The sequence below is a fragment of the Balaenoptera musculus genome, chromosome 7, assembly GCF_009873245.2.
Source record: "Balaenoptera musculus isolate JJ_BM4_2016_0621 chromosome 7, mBalMus1.pri.v3, whole genome shotgun sequence".
NCBI classification, from domain to species: Eukaryota; Metazoa; Chordata; class Mammalia; order Artiodactyla; family Balaenopteridae; genus Balaenoptera; species Balaenoptera musculus.
In genome coordinates, this window is record NC_045791.1 from 111,684,623 (window position 1) to 111,690,622 (window position 6,000).

The 6,000-nt window shown below is 53.0% G+C and overlaps 1 protein-coding gene across 3 annotated transcripts in view; it reads right to left on the reverse strand.

The window, feature by feature from the left end:
• The window catches only part of HDAC4 (histone deacetylase 4), a 290,984-nt gene extending 285,563 nt beyond the window's left edge, over positions 1-5,421 (reverse strand). For all 3 annotated transcript variants that reach the window (XM_036857353.1, XM_036857354.1, XM_036857352.1), the window contains exon 1: positions 5,274-5,421. The gene's annotated coding sequence lies outside the window, so the exon portion shown is untranslated. The remainder of the gene's footprint in view (positions 1-5,273) is intronic.
• Between the last annotated feature and the right edge of the window lie 579 nt (positions 5,422-6,000).

The following is a 6,000-nucleotide window of genomic DNA, read 5'->3' on the forward strand; positions in this document are numbered from 1 at the left end:
CCTAAGACATGACAGGGTTTTGAGCATGGTAATGACGGGTACGGCTCTGCCTTGGTCAAGACCACTTAGGTGCCATTGGCAGCACAACCTGGGCCAGAGCCCGCCCAGACCCAGGAGGCCAGCACTGCCTTGGAGAGCTTACCAGAGTCAGAGAAACAAATCCCCTAAATTCTTCCAATGTTAAGCATATATATCAACTTACCAAGGACTTGGTTTTCCTCCTTTATAAATACTGGGGTTGAAGAGTATTTTCCCCCCATGGAAATATCAGCCTTTTTAAAAAAAGTATTACTATTAAAAAGTCACACAGGCTTACAGAAAAATTTATACAATACCAACATGTATAAAAAGACAATGAAAGTCACTCACATCCCGTTTTCCTGACACCCCAGAAGGCCACTGTTATCACTTTAGAGACCCAAGTTCTTAAAAAACAGAAGGGGTGGGTTCTGTTCCGGACCTGCTTTTTTCACTTAACACACTGCACACTTCTGCTGACCTTTGAGCCTGTGCATAGATTTCCACAGGATAAAAATACCACAATGTATTTAATAAGTATTACCTTTATAAATAATGTAGCAATAACATCCTGTATGTATCTAGATATCCATGTGCTTATCACACCCCTTCCTAAAAATAAATTCCAATAAGTAGAATTGCTGGAACAAAAGGAATGACCATTTAAAAATTTGACACATAAAACTTTTCTGGAGAGTAACTAAATAATTAATAATTAATAATAGCCAAAACTTATATTGTGCTTACTGGGTGCCAGGCCCTATTCTAAGCACTTTCCGTGTATTAACGTATTTAAATTTTACAAAACCCATGTAGGTTAAGAATTATTATTATCACCACCAACAGGCGCCATCAAACTTAGCCTATGCTAATATGGTGGGCATAAAAAAATCTTTCAGCTAAATCTCTTTATTAGTAAAGCTAAGTCTTTTTTATTATTAGCCACTGGGATTTGCAGATTTATGTGCTTTGCTCATCATGCAAGAGGGATGCTCATCCTTTTCTTATTGGTTTGCAAAAGCTCTTTACATATTGACTATTGAGTGTATATAGGCATAATACGTTGTAGATTTTTTTCTCTCACTGTCACTTAACTTCACTTATGAAGTCTTTTGACAAAGAGAATTTTCTTTAATTCTTATACCGTTAAATCTGTCGATATTTTCTTTAAAGTTTCTGGCTTGGTGTTAAAGGAGAATGGATTAAGTCAGTGATTTTTCCAAGTTTCTGAAACTTTCTTCCAAGATAATCCTACAGACAAGAGTGAAGGCCAGCCTACTCTGGCTGAAGTGGACATGGGGTCCCAGGTGCCCTCCACTACCCTCACCTGCCCCCATGAAGCCTTAGGAGAAGATCCAAGCATGGGACACAGCCAACCCCGGCCGACAGGATTGTTCAGATCCTTTCCAGTTCTACAAGGCCGCACACAGCACAGAGGACAGCATGAGAAAGCCAGGATTATTTCCCAGACCCTACTGAAACCCAGAATCACCTATGACAGCTCCGACACCACCCAATGCAACACTAAACCTAAAAGGTATTCCAAACTGTCCTCTTCTCAAAGAGGCTACACTCTCCCAAACACCTCGATGGGCAATGCTGAACTTCAAGACCGTCAGGGGCCCGGAAGCGGAGGCACGGAAGAGAGAGAATCAACATTTGGGACTCAACACAGCAAGGGGTACCAGATGCTGCATTTTAACATCTGTCTCAGGTTCCTCCTGTGCAAGATGGGTGTGGTAGCAGCCCCCTCCTGAGGCTGTGGAGAGAGAGAAATGGGGCAAGTACTTATGACAGCTTGTAGCCCCAAGTATGTGCTCATTAAACAGTAGCTACTGGTCTATGTTACATTTACAGTTGACCCTTGAACAGCCTGGGGGTAAGGGGCGCTGACCCCCCACACAGTAGAAAACCTGAGTTATCAGTCAGCCCTCCGTATCCACAGTTCCACGTCCCAGACTCAATCAACCACAGATTGTACAGTACTACAGTATGAACTGAAAAAAGTGCACAGATAAGTGGACCTGCACAGTTCAAGCCCATGTTGTTCAAGGGTCAACTGTATGAATATCATGATCTCCTCACCAGGAAAGAGGAAAACGAGTCTGGTTTCCACATCTGCTGCTACAGAAGCTGATCTGTCCCCACGGTGATGTGGAGGGTCGCTGTGGAGGCAACCTATGTCGGGCCCTGGCGCTTCCTCCCGGGAAGTGAGGAGAAGGCACGTCAGTCAAAAGAGGCAGCAGAGGGGCCACCCGCTGCCTAAACAGGTCCACCCGCCCCCGCCTCCTCGCTCACACAAACCCAAGCAGAGAAAACAACCTTACGAACAGAACTCGCTGATCCCAGATCGGCGACGCTTCTCCCAAAAGAAATGTTGCGTGAACACACGCTGCTAAGGTGTGTGAAGACGCAGCGTTACTTCTGACACAGGGCCCCTCATCTGACTTGAACCAGAGATGCTGTGCCTTCCTCTAAGTCAAGGCCAAAAGCCCTGAGCCCACTGCACACCAGAGCACACGCTGACTGACAGTCTTGAGACTGAAACCAAGCCCCCTCCAGACTGGCTCCCTGGCCCCCACCCCAGGACCAGCGGGGGCTGCAACCACCAGGGCAGGAACTCGCCCCCTGCCTAGAACAGCGGGGGCTCAGGCTCAGCTTCTCAGGCCGCGGAGTGAGGGGGCATCCACAGAGGCTGGGCCGGCGTAGACCCCCAGCTGCACAGGCAGTGATTCTGGTCCAGGGACCCAAAGCCCGGCCACAGCCCGTCGCCCCGCGACCCCCAGTGGCAGTTGTCTCCCGTCCTCTGCATCTCCCTCGCTCCCTCCCTCCATCAGGTACCAATCTATTTCTCACGGCAGCTTCCAAGTGATGAAAGCCCGGCGTTTTCAATAGAGAACGGTACGGACGAATTCTCCAGGAGTGATGAAATGTTTCTTCTGCTCTGGCAATTAAGACGGCAGAAAGTCGCCTTTCCTCGGGTGCCACCCCCAACATCAAAGGATGAGAATTCAAAGCTATTCATGCTGCATTGAAACCTCACAATGCAGCTGGAAAATGGAAGTCGATTACTGGACATAAATATGCAGTAGTTAAAAGGAAAGAGTTATAATGAAATTCAACTGCAGCAACCCCACAATGTGTGGAAAGTTCCAGAACTGGAGTCCTCCTGGGAAACATCAAGAGGGGCATCCTTAGAAAGCAGGTTTCTGACCACTGAGTCAAGATCTGCGCTCAGGTGGCACATGGCCTGGGTGCCATGTTGTTTTGTCCATCTGGCTCCAGCAACAGGCCCCAAGGCCTCTGAGAACATGGCATTGAGAGATTTTTATTTTGCATGGCTGTGAAGCTGCTGACCACAGAACATTCTCTCTTGGCTCAGGGCTACTTAGGCCACATCTGTCCTTGGTCCCTAGGCCTCGCAGGCCTCCATGCAGACCACAGTCATCCACCCCCACACACACCCCCAGCCCAGGGCTCTCCCAGGGGCACTCTTGCTGCCAGCTCCCCTCGAAGGAGAAAGAACTAACCCTAAAGAGGGCAGTGTTACATCTGCCTGCTGCACAAATCCTTCTTTTCTAATTGATTACTGCTCTCTTTAGGAAGCTATGTGATCTTTAAAATAAAAGCCCAGAACACAGAAAGCTACAGAAGTCTAACAATGTGTCAGGGTGTGTGTTTTTAAGGCAGGAAAATACTTCCCTCCCACACAAATGTGAGTTCTGGGGAAAGATGCCACAGATCCAAGGGAGTAGAATATCTGGGAAAGCTTGATGGGTCTTAAAAATAGATAATTGAACACAGATTTTAGAATTCTCAGGAGCTACCTGGAAAAAAAAAAAAAATGAAATCTCACATATTTTTGATATCCAAAACTCCATTCTGATGAAACTTCTAAGAGGGTGGCATTTTGCATTTCCAATTATAATAGAGTAATTGTGTTGCCATAGTTACTGCAAAATTCTGCAATAACTTTTGTTGCTTTGTAATTGCTGTAGTGTATATTTGTGTACAAGCAGCTGAGTTTTGTTAATTCAATCCCTCTCCCTCACTCCCCACCCCGCCCGCCCAATCACCACCACCACCTTTCCTGGCCCCATCCAAAGCACAAAATTATCAGAAGCAACTCAAACTCCAAGCAACCACCATCATATTACAAAAGAAAAAGTGAAACCAGGCCAAGGTGCAAACCCACCAGTATCTCCCCAGTCTTGCTGGGCTGGCGCTGGGCGAGGGCTGTTTACATGTTTACTCCCAGACCTCCTGTGCCTAGGTGGTTTGTGGGAATAAACAGAAAAGCCTGAGTAGAGAAAAGAAGGGAAGCAAAGTAACTACACAGGCCCTTTCCTCCCTCACCGAGGGCAGGCAGAGCTGCTGCAAGCAACTAGGTAGGTCTCTACAGTAATGCAATTAGGATTTAGTTAAGAAAGTCATTAGTTTTAAAATAACTTGAGTTTAATTTATGCAACACTTTATTTGAAAATTGTGTCACAGCAGGTCAATTTACAATATGCAATAAAGGAAACATTCATATCAGCTGCTGCAAGTTATTACAAATTTTTGATGTGCATTAAATGAGTACACTGGGTTCCACCCCCGGCCTTTCCAACTGATACGCACGATCTCCTGCTATAACAGTGTCAAATAATTCAACGCTAAATGTAAATACGAGATAATTTCCTTCTAATTCCATGGTGTGTGCTTGCAATGCCGGGAAACGCGGCTCCCGTCATCTGGGCAGGACGGGGCCGCAGCTCGGCCTGTGGGAAGCCTGCGGGCACCCACTCGGGTCGTGGACACCCCCACCCCTGCCGTTCCGGTCCGGGGCACACACCAGGCGACGGCGCACCCCGCCCGCCAGCCCCGGGAGGGACGTTTTTCTGCAAACTCACAGCCTCGACAAAGTTACATAAACGGCGCCCTCCCGGGCTCGGGAGCCCCCGGCCCACCTGCCGAGGGCTCGGCCTGGACCGGTGCGGGCGCCCGGGGCCCGCCGGCCGTCCTGCCCCCGCCCCGCGGCGGCCCTCCCCGGCCGGGGCTGCAGGGGAAGGTCCGGGACGGGCTCCGGCTCAGCTCCGGACACCCGCGGGCCGGCGCCACGCGCGGCCTGGGCGCACGGGCCGGACCGGGCCGGCCGGGCGGACCCCGGCGTCCACCTGCCGGGCCGGGCGGCGGGGGCGTGGAGGCCGGCGGGCGGCCTGCGGGCGGGCGGGGGGCGGACAATGGCCCGCGGGCCGGGCCGGGGCAGCGCTTACCGCGGCGGCGGCGGCGGCGGCGGGCGCTCTAGCCCAGCGCGGACGCTCCGAGCCGCATCTCCTCAGCCTGCGCCGCCACCACCACCGCGGGCGGCGGGCGGGCGCTCGGGCGGCGGCGACAGCGGGGACGCGGCCGCGGCGCGCCGGGCCCAGGCGGCTGAGGCGGCGGCGCGGGCGGGCGGGCGGGCGCGCGGGCTCGGGCGAGGCGGCGGCGGGGACGGTGCTCCGCGGCGGCGGCCCCACAACCTCCCCTCCTCATTCACAAAAAATTGACCCACGTTGAACCATGATGCTGCTCCCCCCGCCAGCACCGAGCCGAGCGCTGATAGGCCAACCCCGACGCCCGTCAGCCGCCCCGACCCCTCCTCCCCGCCGGCGGCCCTGCAGTCATTGGCCGCTGCGGCCTTGCATCACCTCCCCTCGCGGGCCCCTCCCTCCCGCCCGGTTTCTAATGAAGAGCTCGTCAATTACGGCTCGGCCCCGCCCTCCGCCCGCCCTCCCCGGGCGCCCGGCCGCCCTTCCATTGGCCCGCTGGGGCCGCGGGTACAGCCCCGCTTGCGCCCGCCCCTCGGCCCGCGGCAGCCAACCGCCAGGCCAGACGCCCTACGAAAGGCAGGGATGCTCCACCCCCGCCCGCCTTCCCGCCCCCGTCCCGATCCCCATTGGCTACCGGAGCTGCCAGTCGCAGGGGCGGGGCTATCAGAGGACGCGCCAGGCGCCAGCCGCT